This window comes from Pieris napi, chromosome 10 (genome assembly GCF_905475465.1).
Source record: "Pieris napi chromosome 10, ilPieNapi1.2, whole genome shotgun sequence".
Taxonomy (NCBI): Eukaryota; Metazoa; Arthropoda; class Insecta; order Lepidoptera; family Pieridae; genus Pieris; species Pieris napi.
Window position 1 is genome coordinate 2,276,795 of NC_062243.1, and position 19,580 is coordinate 2,296,374.

Below are 19,580 nucleotides of genomic sequence, written 5' to 3' on the forward strand. Positions count from 1 at the left end.
AATGTATTCTAATTCAAATAAGTAACATCAGTGTACGTTAGTGAAATTTTAAGTCGTATTTTTAAGGAATTTATTCTAATAACACACGAATTATACATACGCAATACTGATTTGTATGACAAAGAAATAAATGTAAATATAATTTGTGTTATATTATGTCTATCAATGAATAGTATATCTTCGATAGAAATCCAGGGCATCCCTTTATAGTGGCTGAGTGGAAAATGTAATTCATGGGGACAATAAAAGATAGTGAAGAGAGCGATCCGTCTCGCGAGTTCATTAGTAGATAAGTATCGCGTTGGTGATTGACGAGATCTAGGTATACATGAAATAGTCTATTGCTATTGATTGAAGCGGGGTATATTGTATTAACAATTCTTAAAGCATAGTCGATAAGTTAACTTAACCTACTCTATAACGCATGTCATAATCTGTTTTCGCTTAATTTTTTGAGCTCTATCTTAATCTTAATATATATAAATTACGAGTCACGTTGTTTGTCCGCTATGGACTCCTATACTACCGAACCGATATCAATAAAATTTGCACACAATGTGCAGTTTGATCTAACTTATAAGATAGCTTACATCTGAATTAATACCCGCAATGTTATTTTATTGCAAATATTTGTTTATTATTTGATAGTCACAATTCTAACAGATGGCGCTGTGTTAAAAGTACCAACGTTTCACATAAGCTACAATTTAATGGCATAACCACCAAAAAAGCATAGTGGATTGGTGTTCTCCTGCCGTTTCTCTTGAATAGTTTACTACTATGTAATATAACAAAAATCTTAGCCACAGCAACGCTTGGACGAGTCTGCTAGTATATTATATAAATTACGCATTGTTGGTCCACTATAGACTCCTAAACTACTTAACCTATTTCAATCAAATTTGCAGTGTGCAGTTTGATCTAACTTAAAAGATAGGGTAGCTTATATACATATATAATTCTACTGTACGTGTGTATGTCACTGAACTCCTCTTCAATCGCTGGACCGATTTGAATGATTTTTTTGCGTTTGGGTGGAGCCCTGAATGGTTTAGAATCATAAATCAGCCCGGCAGATGGTGCTGCAGTCGGTACTTTCATACTTTGTTTAATATCTTAATCGCTTGAAATATCATATAAGACAACGTCTGCGGGGTCCGCTAGTTTTTAAAGTGAAACTTTTATTACATCGTCTCAAACTTTTTCCTCTGTGTGTTGCATGTCGCGTGACGGTCGGCCGCGGAGTAATTAATACAATGAGTGGAAACGTTAAAAAGTAAAGACGGCCGTTATTAACAACCGTAAAATGACCGTAAATAAACCGTTAGATAACGGCACCGCTTTTCTAGGAAACCTTAAGAAAGGCTTAAGGACATCGCAGGATAGTTTTTTTATAGAACAGTGGGGCAAACGTGCGTGATATGCCATGGAGTGTCCATGGGCGGTGGTATGCCAGAGAGCACTCGCAAATGCGTAGCCGGCCTTTTAATAATTGGAACGCTCTTTTCTTGAACTATGACGTATATGTATAGAAAAAAATACTATCGCTTAAAATAAATACATATTATTAAAAATCAAACATGAATAGACAGCCCATAGTGAATCTTGGTTTTCGAAACAGATTCTCACGCCATTTTTTCCGCAAGATATACCTTTTTGAGATCCATCGTTTTTGTTAATCAAGCCTTAAATTTCGTAAAAGCTTCATGAAAACGTTTCAAAGATTGTAAGATCGATAATTCTTTTAGAGATAACCAATTTGAGACACGTATTATTTTGCCAACTCCCATCGGGAATTTTGTATTAACTATTAAATCACGAATATAGTATTCGTATAAAATTAAGTACACTAAAACTGGTGGTACGTTTCATCAATTAACCTAATCATTTACTTCTATTATCAATACCCAAAAGTGTATTACATAAAGCCTTAAACGTGTAGAAAATATTACATGAAAACCACAATTCTACTCAGCATTGCGGTAAACAAAAGGAAGTCAAAAAGGCTCTTAAAATTTAATTAACAAAGAAAAGAACGTAAACAAAATTCGTAGCAATAAGCCGAGTATTAGCACTCCCAAGGAAATTGAATAAGCTGTGTCCATTTAAATAATTAATGTGTTACATCGTGACCGCCGCCCGCTGGTCTGATGGCTATTTGGGGACTGAAGAAGTCACTTTATTGAAGCAATTTCGACCCCATTTGTTAAAGGCGACACTGTGAAAGATTTGGGACGATTACAGAAAAGGTTACGGAAGAAATGTTGTATTGTAGAATAATGAAGGATGTTTTGGAATGGTTTTTCAAGTTACTCTCGGTGTTTGATTTTTATTTCTTCCATTTTACATTCAAAAAGCTTAATAGAATCTTTGTGTCTTTTCATGTAAATATTTTATATAACACTATTGATTCCGTCAAAAGGCCAATTCAAAAGGAATCATTAAAATAATGAATGGAACAGTTGATCTTAATTTTTTTTATTCAGTTTGAAATTTATGATATAAAGGAATTAAATCTATAATAAATTTATATGAGAGTTAATCAAAATGTTAAAGTGTTGTATCAAAATAATAACTCATTTTTATCTTTTTTTAGTAATATTTTTTTAGTTCCCACTTATTGGTCTGTAGAGGTCTTATCTATAAGAAGTATCAGGGGTTAGTGTATGGTGCGTTTTTCGGCAAACTGCTCTTACATGACTAAATATATAAATTGTTGTTTATATACATATATATGTAGTCTAGTAGACCTGATAGTTATAGTTTTCGCCTAATCTGGGCGTAAAATAAATTACACGAATTTGTTTACATATTTATTGGCACTAAATCGCCGTATGTAATTTAAATTATGCATTTAAATGAAACTGATGTGATCTGAGTTTAATTTAGCAATAACACGGTAGTGAGTTACTAGCGTGGACTAACGAGATAAAATATTTGCATATTATAATACGCATTCATACTCAGCACGGCGCGGTTACATTGATGAATCTATTTCGTTATTGGTAAAGAAATATTACTTTTATATATTTTTACACGCTTTATATTAGCTTCACCTGTATGTATGTATGTATGTATGTAACCGTCTTTGCGCACCAGTCAAAGATCGATGACAATGCAATAATCCGAAAAAAAAAATTAACTAAAAAACAATAAAAACCAGTATTTTTTGTTCATTACCATTTTCAGCCTAAATTAGGAATTATTTTTCACTTTTTAGTTTGATGTGCTTTAAAAGCGTGTGTTCTAGTTTTTTTAAACTATTATTTATTTTTCTATACTATAAAACTTGACATACTTGTATATTGTACGTTATTATTAAGTCAATCTCCAGGCCAGTAGTACAATTATTTCACCATTAGAATGCTGCTTATTTTTAAGCATAGACCATCAAGCTTATAATAATAATAAAGCCTTTTTTTATTGTTATATTCTTAATTTATATTTTAAATGTTGTTAGTAGTAAAATGTTAGTTACCTGTGGATATGGATCTTGGCTCATAGCATAGCTCTTTGTGTTGATTTACGAAAAACAAAAAGTCTTTAGTTTTTCCTAACATAATATGTAGGGCTTGATTTATCTATATATAACTTTTCAGTGAGACACTACTGATGACCATCTGTATATAATGTATTAATGGAAAAACGTAAAAATTTATCTAATATATAAAATTCTCGTGTCGCGGTGTTTGTAGCTAAACTCCTCCGAAACCGCTAGACCGATTCTCATGAAATTTTGAGTGCATATTGGGTATGTCTAAGAATCGGACAACATCTATTTTTCATCCCCCTGAATGTTAAGGGTAGTCCACCCCTAAATTATGATTTTCTTATTTTTTCTAAGATTTCTTTCTCTACGATCAACCTCTATGTTTTATTATAAATGATATACATGGCAAAACGACGTTTGCCGGATCAGCTAGTTATGTATATACGTTTGTTCGTAAAAAATTTACTCACCAACCACCTTCTACGTTTGATACAAGTTTGCTTGTGTTTGTAAGGAAATTATATTCCATTAAGGTATTTTTTTTAACATCTTTAAAGCTCAATAGCTTAGTAACTTTTAAGACCCCAGTTAAAACGTTTACGTCTTTAGGCCAGCCGCAAGGTAACTCGATAAAACCGCGCCCTCGAGCCCTCGCCAGATCTAACAATTTGATAAGATTTACCCACAGATTCCTCAAAGTTAGTGGAAGGGAAATTACGTTTGGAACTTTCACTTGTCCGACCAAAGCTTTTTCATTTTACAGTTGCTATCTGATCCAAAACCAACTCTTGTAGTTTCAATGAGATACTTGTTTAGAGAGATGTCATCTTGGGTCATCTTCGGCCATTCAAAGCGTTTTTTAACCGACTTAAACAAAATGACCGGTTTGTATGAGTTTTGATGGATTTGGATAATACTTGAGTTGAATGATCTATTTAGTCTTTCATGAACAAATGCTTTATCCTTAGAGAATGTATGTCTGTATATCTGTCCACAATTATCTCGAAAATCATAGGAAACGATTTACAAAATCGATTCACAAGTAAAACAAAATAAATAAGTTTCTGTTATCAAGGGTCTATCTATAAAAAAACTTAATACATATGAAACGAATATTCATCCAGCCTCATTCGATTACTTCAATGATATAGCTACTTCCAAATTACACATTCCAAATGGAAACTAAAGTAACTTTACTAGGAAACAAGCCATTCCACATTGCATTAGGTATAAAACAAGTGAAAACATCACAAAGGCGCATTATACTGTTAGAGTTCACGAGTGGACAAAGGAAAGGTTGGAAGAGAATCACTGATGCAAACCTGGTTTTCAAGTTACCTGACAATGTTAGTAACGAGCGACTCTCCTTTATTTTATTTACTTGTTAAGATATTTAATGTGTCTACAATGAAGTATATAGTATTTACAATTTTCTTAACCTACAAAGTAATAATAAAAATTATTAAAAAGAAATTCAAAACATAAAAAAATTTTTTTTAACGCTGGCAGCATTCCCTCGCTGTATTGCGATACTTATTCGTGGAGCCAGAATAGTAACAGCTCTGGGGTTACCGGTAATATCTACTAGGTGCCAACTTAAATCTTTAATAAGCGCCTGTGCACTTGTACCCCATGGCCCAAGAGTCTTTACTCCAAAGGGAACAAAATCGAAGTTGGAGGAGACTCTTATAATTGTGCTGTTGTGTTTGTGCTGCTTCGAAGCTCTGCTTCTTGTTAAGATTGACATACAATCATAAAGACATATATTTATAATCGAGTTATTGGATTATAATCCCACCACCACCCACCACCTCAAGCCTGTGTTCGTGCGTTAGATTGCAACTCGCTACTAATGGATGCTTCTTGCTATGTGTGCAATAAACACTTGCACATTCGCTAAAGGAACGAGATAATATTGAAGCAATTCTACGAGAGGAAAATGGCATGTGTGAGACTAATATCGACAGCGTGTGTCATGTACAGCCTTGCGATTCTGTAACTCACTTTTCGAATCGATTAGGCTAATCGTAAAATGACTACTTTACGACTGAGTTATAGAATCACAAGGCAGGTGACCGCGTAATTCAAGGTGAAGAGTTTTTTTAAACTGAAATGTGAACTATTTTAATTTATTTCATTTCTATAGGTTTGTGCTTTTAGTTAAGTAAGTACATTGTGTTTATGGAATGTTAAATATCTGTTTTAATTTTTACAATTATATTTTTTCTTTTATTGCTTAAAATGTTGTAAAAGAAATGTGTTTAATGTGTTTAATAAACAGTAAAAAGGTAATTAGGCCTTTATCTTGTAATTGTAATAACAAAAAAGATTCTAGAGATAATATACTAGATAAGTATAATTTTAAGAAATTTAAATAAAACAATACATTATGTAACTTTCTTCATTCGAATATTGCAACATTATTCCGTAATTTTGTAACAATGAATTATAAATTATAATTTATGCATCAATAATTCTTTTTTAAGATGTTTTAATTGTATATAAAGCTTAGGACTTTGTTGGCGTTTTATTAAAAATTTATCCTAGTCAGGTGTCTCAGAAACTATTGTGAGGAACACAAATTCATCTGTGTCAATAGTGTCAATCTTTAAGGATTTCCTGTGACCATAGATAATTATTTTAGACTTGCTGTTAATACACACTATGTTCCAACTATGCCTTTGATGATGACTAAACGCGTACGTATGTCTACCGATAAAGCGCAATTAGGTATCTATGTTTATCTCTTTTTCAATTTTCTGAGAATCAGATTGTAAACGGAATTATATAAAAAAAGCATTTTTTAAATTCTTTATATATGTTAGATATAAGTCGTAGTCGCGAGAACCTAAGTTTATAAATTAAATCATAAATGTACAGGTACTTTTACTATATTTTAAACATTTACATATTATGTTGTAATGTATATGTAATGGCGCGTCTAAACGGGCCATGTTTTGCTGCAATTGATGGCTGCAACACTGTGGCCGGCAACATTGCAAACAATAGCAGCCACACTATGCAATATTGCAGTAATGTCCCGGCTATATAGCCAAACATGTTTTGTATAGCCACATATGGCCGATATTGCCCCGATGGGTGGCCGGACGATCGCTAGGCTATCGAATTCAACTGCAATATTGCACAGCCAGTTCTATTGTTGTTTCAGTCACTCTCTTTGTTATGGCACAGTGTATCCTTTTCTACGCGACATGACGTCTGCTATGAGAGAAGTATGCCTGTTGCTATATTCTGTCTTTTGCGATCAGCTGCATTTTGACGTTAAATTAAATATTAATTAAAATTCAAGACTCAAATTGTCTACAGTTTCACGCCTATTTAAGTAAGGTCGAATCCACAATCTCTTCTTTTTCTATTTCTTTTTTAAAACAGTATAAGCTGCTGCGATCAGTGTGATTTCGTCAGCCATTGTTGCCGGTTGGTGTAGCCCGTTTAGGAGTCTGCATCATGGGCCATACTATTGCAGACATATTGCAAAGCATTGCCCAGCCATAGATTGTTCGGATTGTTCGGCTACGTCATTTTGTAAAAAGCTTGTCGATTTAAAAATAAAATACGGCAACTTTATTGACAGTTATTCTCGTCTATTCTATGCCCCTGATTTGAAACTGGCAGTTAATCTATGACACTTAGGAATGTCTCCATTGGCTTATAAATAAATTATTGATTTGATTTGAGTGTCTTAAAAAGAGTGTTGGAGAGTTTATTGCCAGTTCTTCTCTTCCGTTCTACGCCCTTGATTTGAGAACTGGCAGTAAATGTAAACTTCGAAGCATTTAATGTATATTTCTTTTTAGACGTTCATAAGTGGACATTGTGTTACCTATATGAATAAATGATTTTTGACTTTTTTTTGACTTGCCGGTTAAAATGCTCCACTAGTTATTTAAAACCTTTTACCGAAAGCTGTCGCAATCATTAATCGTCGAAGTTTTATATAATATTGTATGACTCAATTTCTAAATTGATTGAGCGATCATGCCATAAAAGTGTTACTTCCCAAGTAATTGTTTGGCATGTTTGTTGCTTTCCATTTCGGTATTTGTATTGATCTATTCATTTATTAACATGCACAATGTTTAGGAATACAATCATTAAACATTGTTGTTTCACATTCTCTATAATAATATATAAAAAAACTTGAGAGGTGTCAAGGGACACCCGGATGGAACGAAGTTACTTTCGATTAATTAGTGAAGGAATTGTAATAAAATTTTATTTAAAGAATGTAGTGAGACTGATCAATTACCAGCCAAAAAACCTAAAACTGATGCAGAAAGAAGAAAAAAATATTATGAAGCGCAGAAGTTAAAGAAACAAAAAAGTAAAAAAATACCTAAAACTGATAAACAAAGAAATAAAGAATGTTTCGATAGGAAAAAGAAATTTCAGGCTTTAAACACTTTAAATTATTATTTTTTATTATTACTTATTTACAAAAAACCTGTATACAGTCAACAAAAATAAACGTCGCGAAACCACACTGTTCAATGCGAAATAGAAATGAAAATATCTGGCTTGCTTTCTATAAGAGAGAGAGAGACAGAGAGAGAAACATGCGACGCCGCACAGCTTACAATAGCAAAAAGTGTCGTGACAACTTTTCGTAAGAATTTTTTCCGTCTAGCCCCACAACTACTCCAGTCAAATTACGAAATAAATAAACATGAGCGAACACAGTTTGGGGATTTTGAGGATCGATAGGGGGGTGTATTCTGAGCATAAATTCCAATTTGAGGGGTTGTACTGAGGTCAGCTCAAGGTCATTTCGATGGAAACGCGTTTAACTCGATATCTCGAGAATGGTTAGTGTTAGGCGAAAAATTATAGAGACCTTTTCTTTTCCCAACAAAATTTACTAACTTTTTTATCTGAAACTTTTTTTTATAACATTAATATTTTTCAAGTTATTACTCCCGCAAGGCAAACATTTTACTTTTTTTTCCATTTTTCGTCGTTTTCTCCCCAACCATTCAATTTTATTAAATTTTACCGATCATCGAAGTGTAGAACTTTTAATTATGAACAATTTTGTTCTCAAACTTTTTTCCGTAATGCCAATACCTTCGGAGTTATAGATTACTTTACCGAGCGAAATCCGCGCCACTGTCGCAATATAAAAAGGTCAATCGATTAAACTATTTAAAATTAGGTATTTAATTTGGGTAAATTTGGGTAAGAAGTAAATTAACAATTAAAACTGTTTCACACATTGTGCCAAAAGAGGCCGGCCTTTCTGCATCCGCACGCTTTGCCGCATTTGGTTTTGCATTTGCGCGCAATCGATCTCAGTAAATTATCCGGAGCTGGTTTCAATGACATCGCTATCGGCTGCAATCAACGTGGGGTGCGACGCCAGCCCCATTCCTCGGGTTTCAGATAATTTTCCAGCCAGTATTGAACTTGGTAGAAACACCTCAACGAGTGGAAAAATGCCGCAAAAGCAAATCCGGAGATTTTTTCAATGCGGTCATTGTTTTCATCTTGCCTAGGTTGAATGGTGCCGACGTTGTGTCGCAACCACTAATCGCGTGCAAAAATAAAAGGTTTTTCGGCATTCGGCCCATATATCGGTTTGAGGCAGTATGGGCTGTGTGTAGCGTCCGTCGATTTGCCTCGTCCAGGTTTTCTCAAGTTAATGTTGTTGCACGCGCCGGCTGTTGCAGTCAGCAAAACCAGCAAATCCACATCCTCACCAATAACAACCACAGCACTATACTCCTGCGAAATTTTATTAGCCGTACTGATAATTAGACCATCCGCATCCTCTACGGCTTGCTCCACCTCTATGTCTGATTTGATGAGAACCGTTTTCAGTAGTGAGATGAATCTGGTCTTATTGCTCTCGTTGCCTAAAAACTTATCCGTGGATACACGTTGCGACAATGGCACGGATTTCGCTCGGTAAAGTAATATATAACTACGAAGGTATTGGCATTACAGAGAAAAGTTTGAGAACAAAATTGTTCACAATTAAAAGATCTACATTTCGATGATCGGTAAAATTTAATAAAATTGAATGGTTGGGGAGAAAACGACGAAAAATATAAAAAAAAGTAAAATTTTTGCCTTGCGGGAGTAATAACTTGAAAAATATTAATGTTATAAAAAAAAGTTTCAGATAAAAAAGTTAGTAAATTTTGTTTGGAAAAGAAAAGGTCTCTACAATTTTTCGCCTAACACTAACCATTCTCGAGATATCGAGTTAAACGCGTTTCCATCGAAATGACCTTGAGCTGACCTCAGTACAACCCCTCAAATTGGAATTTATGCTCAGAATACACCCCCCTATCGATCCTCAAAATCCCCAAACTGTGTTCGCTCATGTTTATTTAACCCGTTTTTAGCCATAATTTGACTGGACTAAACGCACAACGCGCGATAAGGAACTTCGTTCCAATTATAATTTTCTCAGTCATATGTCGACTAGATTTTAAATCACGTTAATTTAATATTAATTACTAATTATCTTATTTTAATAATACAGCTGATTATAAACTATCTTATCTGTCAATAGGTGTCGAGGTTCTCTAAATTTTGCGATTTCAAACCCATCTTGACTATTATATCTAAATACTGTTTGAAAAGTGTAGAGGCGATCATTAATTAAAAATAAGTTCAATTATGTTACATTTAATCGTTGGTATTGTCTTATTTGAAAGTCCATTTTTGTTTTGTTTTTTATATTATAGGAGGGCAAACGAGCTTGCGGGACGACCAAAATGGGCAGTCTACGCAGCCCATAGACACCCATTTTTAGTGGGTGCGTGCCGGCCTTTGAGGAAGGAGTAGACTCGCTTTTTGAATATTTGGAGGTCGTATCTCTGAGGGAAGACCCATGTATACAAGGATTAGTCTCACGCCAACTGGACTCAGTGAAAATCAATAAGGTGGACATAAGATCGCTCACCGCGTTCACACGTCTTTATAGATTTTGTTTTATACATTTGTATTCATGTACCTCTTACTAGTAGCTGAATACTCGTACCTCGGTTAGACAATATCTACGACCGATGCAAACATAAAAGAAACCGACACAAGAATAGAAAAAATGCTTTTTTCTTCCATGCGGAAGAGCGTTTGGTTTCTTAAAGAAGTCATGAAAAATAAGAAAACGAGCATGGTAATTTAAAGAAAGCTTCTCAATACTTGTAGGATACTACCAGCCTTGCGATTCTGTAACTCACTTTTCGAACTCTCACAGCGGTGGTCGCTCTCAAATCAGTCATTTTACGATTTGGCATTAATAAATAAATGTATCTGAATTAAAGGCTATTATTAATATTATACCTCTTACCATACTAACCTTAAAAATTTTGCTGCTGTTTTTTTCTTTACTATTACGGTTTTTAATACCTTGTGATACTTCGATTGTGTACACCGACCTACCATGAGAGAGACCTACCTACCATATATAAATAGTTTAAAGGGAAATTATAATAATTATAGATTTATTTTATTTGGTTTAATAATAATAATAACGTTTTATTTAAACATATATCACACACGCAATCCTCAAGTCTGAATTAATGTTATTAGGTATTACCATATGCAAATCCATTTACATAATTGAATATTATTTGTTTAGTCAAGTGACAACGTTACTTGTGAGATAATTCGGACACACGCAAATTGCTTTACATAATTGATACTAGCGAACAAAGATGTATTTACCACATATTCATAATATTCACTTATAATACCACAAGAGCTTCAAAATTATCGGGTATTTCCGATAATTTTCAGGTTCGTTGCAAACAATTAATATAGTCGTCATGACGACGACTATATTTGTTTGCAGGGAACCTTGAGGGAAATGCCCGATAATTTTGAAGCTCGTGTGGTATTCGGGGGATTATTTTTCCGACCCAAATGTCGGCCAATAGAATTGCACCATGAGACGAAATGTACAGTTAACAAATAAGAATTTCATAATGAATAAAACAACTACTTAATACTTTTCTTGAAGCAACGACCAGAGAAAATTTTCACAAAAAATTTTCAGTATAATACCATGTAGGTTGTACCACGTGACGTCGAATGGTGCAATTCTATTGGCCGATATTTGGGTCGGAAAAATAATCAGTATTAATGATTATAATAATTATTGAATAGTATATCTTTGTTACCTTCCTGTCACCCAAATTCCTGTGCCATTTATTTCTGTACTAAGACTTGTTTCTGTATTATGGCGTTTTGTCCGCAAGCCACGAAAGATCCGCCGAACTTATACGATTAGAATACGATTTCGCATCTTGAAAAACCAAGAACCAAAAGAGCAGTGTCGGCCTGTTAGCTTCAGCATGCGACTCGCATCCCCGAGGTCGTAAGTTCGATCCCCGGCTGTGCACTAATGGACTTTCTTTCTTTGTGCGCATTATCATTCGCTCGAACGGTGAATGAAAACATCTTGAGGAAACCGGCTTGCCTTAGACCCTAAAACGTCAAGGGGGTGCGTCAGGCACAGAAGGCTGATCATCAACTTTTTAGATAAACAAATGATCATGAAACAGATATAGGGACCCTGACCTAAAAAGTTTGTAACGTGTAATGTAAATTTATTTTTATCTTGAAAAACCATAGTTATACTATTTAAAACCATTATTGAAGCTTTTTAAAAAGCATTATAAAATCTTTTCACTCGGATAATAAAGTATTATAAACGATATTAAGTATAATAATTCTAAAAAGTGCCGGATTGCCACGTGGCAAGTGTCTCTCCACAGCCTTGCGATTCTGTAACTCACTTTTCGAACTCTCACAGCGGTTTTCGCAGCGGCGGTCGCGCTCAAATCAGTCGTAAAGCAGTCATTTCACGATTTGGCATTCTCATAAGGAGGGAGCTTGTAGTTTATTGAAACCGCTGTGTGAGTTCGAAAACTGAGTCACGGAATCGCAAGCCTGTTCTCCATTCAGTTTTATTGCGCGCAAAGCGCTCACAAAAACTACCCATTTTGTTTGTATATATGTCATCCCAATGCTTATGTGGTCGTCGTTATTTTTTTAACTCTAAGCAAGCTAAGGTTAGTGACGAAACAAATTTAATTAATAAGATTTGCTCCAGGGTGCAAGTACAATTTGTTTAGGCACATTCCGGCATAAAATTATCATTACAAACAAAACACTTTCCTCTATGTTGTACTCATACTTTTGAAATCCGACTGTGCACTTGAACCCCACGGCCATTTAGAACATTCAATTGAAACTTGAATTGTAGAAAATGTAATTATATGTGGTGTGTGCTAGAAAGTATTTAATAATAATGTTTTTATTTTAATTCATTGGTGGTATTTGTAACATGTATAAGGCGTTAATTATTTATTTATATATAATGAGTTTGATAATATTCAGCGATGTTTTGGAGACTACCACAATTCAATGTATATAACTTGAGCATACACAACACAATTATGCATCAAATTGACAACATCCTTCAGTTTATAAGTAAGAGCTGATTTACACAGGGTCAGTAACTGACTACAAATTCGAGGCAAGTCAGTGCTGACCCGAAAAAAACCCTGTGTAAACTGATTTGAAGTCAGTACAGTGGCTTGAAGTCAGCGCTGACTTGAATATTCGAACACGAATATTTTAAAGTCAGTTGGCGCCCCCCGCCACCCGCGCACCCCCGCGCCAGCCAAATAAACCCCGTGTAAACAGACAAGTCAGTGCGTGGTTTGTCACTGCCGCTGCGTTGTAGAGTGACCACGTTTTTTTCGCTGGCAATAAATATGAAGCTTAGCGAAGACGAAACCTTAAAATTGGTGCAATTATATGGCCAGTTTGTACTCCGCAGGATCATCAAATCGCAATTGCTTCAGCAACAAAGCAGAGCCACCAGTTCGTTTCTATCGTCAATCCATTTTCTTACCCATTGTCGTTTATTTTTAGTTATCTCATTTTCTACCATTTCTATTAACTCATTCAACAGCAAAATTGATAAATTTTTCAACAAATAATTAAATCGTCGTTTCAGTTGTTTCTCGAATTCATTTTTCCCACTGACTTCACAGACGTGTGCTCATCGTGAGAAACGCACCACTACTACTTACTTCATGTAAACAGTTAAAGTCAGTCGCGGCGCCGACATTGGCGCTGCGACTGACTTGTCTACTTACCCTGTGTAAATCAGCCTTAAGTTTTATTAAGTCAGTAATAAATAGCTACGAAATTTGCCTAATATGAAGAAGCATAGAACATTTAATGTCTCTCCTATAAATCCTATATAAACTATTAGGCAAGCAATGGAAACTCCAGTCGACAAATTCAATACAAACTGGTAGACGATCGATTTGGCTGATACACTTAGTGCTTACTGTTCAAAGCTTTATCTTTCAAACTATTCCCACATGGAGTAATTGAGATCAGTTCAATGACCGAGGCCTACACTTGAGTCCAATTGTTCGTAGTAATTTGTCAGTACAAGAAGAAATTTATATCTAGTTGGCTGTATAAAATAAAAGAACTTGTAAAATATAATTAAGAAATACCTAATAAGACTAAATGGCGCTGATGGGCAGATAAAATGAGAAATCTCTTTGTTCCTTGGAGCACTATTTTATTTTTATAAGTACAAGAAATGTGAATTAAACGGGTAAACAACGGTAAATATAGCAAAAATATAATTACTGCTGAATTCTAAATTCTGAATCCCTTTGAAATGAAATACTGCAAACGTAGGAAATATTCCGACAGATATTAAAAGATAAAAAGCAGTGCACTCAATGTGATATTTAACAATCGAATAAAGCCTCCACCTAACAGGCTCACTGCAACTTACTTCCTTTTGGAGTTGAGCCAACGCAGTGTATTTTGGAGTCATATTTATTATTTAGGTTGATTTATACCTTCGTACAAACATACAAATGAAAATGGTAATTCAGTGCAGATTACAATAATGAACAAGTATAGTATAGTCACTCAAATGTGTTATGGTATTAGAAAACTGTTATTTTTTATAGTGATTATAAGCACCTTATTGAAAACCAATTATTATTGATCTTTTAGCCAAGCCTTATCTAAAAATAGAGAAAAGGAAAAAGGGCCCACAAATTTTTCAAAAGCTGATGATTGCCAGTCTTTTGAAAATGTTCAACCGTTTGCCTTCAGCCCTATAAAGAATGTATTATTTAATATATTACTTAAATAAGACTTATAATGTATATTTAAAACTCTTTTTAGTTTTTTAATATACAAATTGTAATTAATAGAGTCAAAACCACATTCAGAGCATAAATATTCAATGATAAAAAATAATTAATGACCAGTTTGATGACGCCTTAACATTTTCCTGAATATCTTTGTAAGTGGTGGAAAATCAGTGAACTAGAATTCTATTTGAAGTGATGAAGTTTCTTTGTTTTTGGAGTAAGACTTTTATCGCTTTAAGTACGTGTAGCTTACTTTAATTTTACGCTGTACTTTTACGGTCTTTACATAAAATTGTTTCTTGTTGACTTGGTTTGTTTTAAAATATATGGTAGTATTTAATTAAACTCATAAAATTTATTTATTTTTAGCCGCACCAACAAGGGTACACATAAAAGTGAAATTGAAGTAATAGGAAGAAAAGAAACAAGTTATTAATTTATACCAGTGCGGACGGCGCGTACACATAATGCTTGTAATATATTTTATGTAATTAATAAGTTTAAATAAAAATAAATCAGTGGCGCTACAACCTTTTTTAGGTCTTGGCCTCAGATTTCTTAATCTGTTTCATGATCATTATTAAATCTAATAGGCAAGTAGGTGATCAGCCTCCTGTGCCTGACACACGCCATCGACTGTTTGGGTCTACGACATGTCGGTTTCCTCACGATGTTTTCCTTCACCGTTCGAGCAAATGTTACGACCTCAGGTATGAGAGTCGCACGCTGACCAATTAAAACCTAAGTTCATAAAAAACATAGCATCCAGCTGACAATGAAGTGGATTGAAGTTGTAGTGCGTCATTATACGATAGAATTTTCTTCGCTAGGTTGTCGTTAAAATACAAGTATCAAAGAAAGCGCTTTTGCACGCCCTCCTATTTCTTTAGACCTCTTATGAATTTCTGCAGCAAATCAGTAGCAAACTAGTATGTCAGTAGTAACTAAAACTGATTCATAAATCACAATCATTACATTATGTAACTATATTTAATTTTAGTTTTAGAGACTGTGTGGTTTAGTGTCAAACTATTGGTAAAAGTTTCTACTCAAACTTTCAATTAAACTAAAGTTTTATCAAACATTTTCAGTATCTGCCGGTATTAGGATCGATATTGTATAGAGTGAATACGTAGTTTTCAGGAAAAACGTTGCACAATTTTTAGTATTCTATTTTCAATTTGTATGCTAATCTTGCTTTTAAAAAATTCTATTTTCAGTTAAAAATTCGAGTTAAAATCATTTTCCGTAACAGTCTACAATGGTTGTAATATTAGCATTATTTAGCACAAGTCGTATCTTATCTAAGGTTGATTCGTTGCACGAAATTCCGCTATAAACCTACACGATAAGTAAATAAAGTCGTAACCACATTTTGGCAAAGCTACCACGCTTGATTGCCAAGTGACGTATGAGAACTTTTTACGACACAGGAAGCATGTCTAGACCTTAGGCTTCCTCTTTTGGTACTCAACAGTTTCCTTTTTTGAATTTTGAAAATGGAATGTTCTATACCATAAAGAAATTCAACTAATTAGTAACTTTTGTTCGTAGAGTTTACCGATGGCCTGGCAAAGTTATTATTTGTATACTCTTTGGTTTATATCATAATTTGTGTTGATATATTAAACGCTGTTACGTTACTCAAAGGCTTTAATACTTTTCAACAATAGCACTTGTATTCATCAGTAAGGTGTTCGAGTAAGTGAAAGTTAATATTAGAATAAATCTAAATTTAGTAAACCACATAACAATTTAAGTCAAATAGTAATTGTTTCAAAAGCGCTATATGTATAGTCGACACATCGATGGCTGTTAAAATTATAGTAATGTTTGTGTTAAGAATCTGTCTGAATATCTGGAGAGCAACTTTCTTAGTATTGCCTGTGGGAGCTTTGGTTTCTAGAAGCTGTATACTCGAACTTCCTCTTAATAGATATTTAATAGTACTTTATCGCTAAATAAAAGGAATTACAATCCGATTAAGACTAGCACTAAACTTTAGTGGTGATGATTTCTTGCTTACCATGAGTGCATATGTATGTCCTTCGATCCTTCTCACCAATGAGTATATAGTAAGATACGGATATGTGATAAGTCATTCAAGTCATCAAAAATAAAAACGTGTGGCACTGGGGGAGTGCCGCGGTAAAGATTTTCTTTGATATTAATTCAAGTGTTTTATTTGATATTAATTCAATCTACCACTCTTCAACTCTACCAAACTTAGACTAGCACGCCTATATAGTCTGTCTCACTCTAACGCGTACCGGCTGCACCGGCCGCGTTTACGCTACGTTACCGACTCGTCAGAGAGATGTGAATACGCAGTATGCGTTCTGTCCCACTCTAACGCACCTGCGCTACGTCACCGATCTCGCCAGACCGATGTGAGACGCAGTGTGAGTTCTGTCCCGCTTTAACGCGTATTGGCCACACCTATATTACGTAATCGTCTGTTAGGTTTATTTTCGTTACGGAATTTCTTGATTCGGTCGCCGCACTCAAAGCGCAATATATCTATGCAATAGCTTAACAAATAAAATTTAAAATCCCTTGAAGATTAAAATACTCATTGGACACCATTCCTCCGACAGCCGTTCGACTTTTGGTCAGGTCAGGTTTGGTTGCTTACTGGTCATTATTCTGGTTCTCGTTTGCTTTGTCAACAATCAATTCCAGTCTATGCCTCGGCCATCTTGTCAATTTCATTCATTTTCAGTTTCTGCCTTTGACCTATCTGTTTTTCTACGTGAAATTTTATGTCCTACTCCGTCAATTGTCTTGTCTTTATGAGTGTCTTACCTAACTTCACGTCATGCTATTCTAGGTTTAAATGTTTTTATACTTTGAAAATCTAAATCCTATGGTCTTCTTTTAACATTTATAAAAGAAACGTTCCACATATATTCTTTTATGTAAAATTAGTGTGAGTCTGAATTCAGCGTAGCGCTATCACGCTATAACTTACTACGCCGTTTTATCGCCTGCCGGCTACAGGGCTTTAAACGCGACATAAAGTGGTTTAAAACTTAATATTTAGTTTAAATTTAAAATTTGGATTAAGTAGTCGGCTCGCTCGTAGCTGATCAACACACGAGGGTTATCTTTAACCGTAAAATCGTTGGAATATGTTTTGGAAACATTAATTTCATGGAATTTTAACATGTGTAAAAGAGTTTATTTATAAGCATCATAAGTGTAATTATACGTTCTCATGTGTAGCATAAAGGTCCCATGGTCTAAGATCCCGATATACAACGACCTTCACCGAGATGCTTATTTAATGAAACGTATTTTATATTTAACTTAATATGTCAATAAATATAATCCATATGGGTTGCGTAAAAAATTTCAGTCCAGAATATTTGAATTAATATTTAAAAAAAAAAAAATTTAACATTTCACCGGTATGATTATTAGATAAATTCTATACCAATCGAAAGTATGAACCTCATAGAATATGCAAATGTTAGGTTGTTTTTAATCAATTATTTATGTGTATATTTTGTATGTGACACTAAAGTATATATATATCTTTAGTAAAAAAGAAAGTTATAGTGATACATAATTATATAATACTACCCTGATTAAAAAAATTTACATGCAAATTATACAACATTTTTTTTTTAAATATTAATTAAACATACTCTGGACTAAAATTTGCTAGGCAACCCATATGGATTATATTTATTGACATATTAAATTAAATATAAAATACGTTTCATTAAATAAGCATCTCGGTGAAGGCCGTTGTATATGGGGATCTTATACTACCATGGAGTGAGTATATGTTGACTGTAAATTACCATAATATTTCACAATGGAATCGAGTAAGTTTAATATGTTTTGGCATATGTTCATGTACGTCTGAATGCGAGTAGCTAACAAAGCTTCAATATTAGCATACAAACATATTATTATGTAATGCATTGAGTGTAAATAGATTTGATCTAAGTCTCACGTCACTTGATACATTGTGCTAATCGCGAAATACGCCGAAAATCAAGACATTATGGTGAATTGATTATTGGCTTAGTGATTATATTTGTTTGAGACTTAGATTGAGATTGAGACCGCCTTTCAACTATATATTCCTTACAGGACGCTAAAAAAATATACGCTATGTGGAACAAATCTATAGTAAATAATAAAATATTAGTATAAACTTGACTTATTGGTAGTCACGCTTTGAAACTTTTCCAAGAGAAAGTTTCAATATTAGCCCTCAGTTAGGAACTTTGTGGTGACTGGTTAAGACCTAAAGTAATATTATTTTGAATAAAAAGTGCATTTGTTTCTGCATACTTGATCATAAATAATAGAATGTCGTAAGGTGAACACACAAACATCTTTTTAACTAATTGAAAAGTAATTTTCCGGAATTGCAGTGGATGGGAATTAATTCCCTTCCACAGAAAAACCTAACCTAAAAGTTATCATTCCGGAAAACCGAAAAGTCTCTGGAAAAACTAAGTTCGCGGGGGCAGCTAGTAGTTATATAAACAGCAGGCGGACAATACATTGCCATAATTCTTATTTATCTCGGTTCAAATATTCTGAGCAGAAGTTTTATCATCACAGACGTTTTACAATTGAGATGAACACTCAAATAATAGAGAAAATAACTTAAGTTAACGTTGCATCCAAAGGAAACTCAAATAAACACAAATGGCTCGTTTCACATTCAGTTCTTATGAAATTCAAATTTTAATAAATAATTCATTCAACGTAAAGTTATATTTCTACATACATAAATTTGAAGCAAAAAAGTATAGCTTGTATGGATTGTTATCACAATTGCACACATACTTACCTTACATACAAAACATACAAAAAACGTATAAAATCATCATTCGGACGTCACACTTCGCGCCTTAGTTTATGCCTTCGTAGTAAATTGTTATTTATTGAGCCTC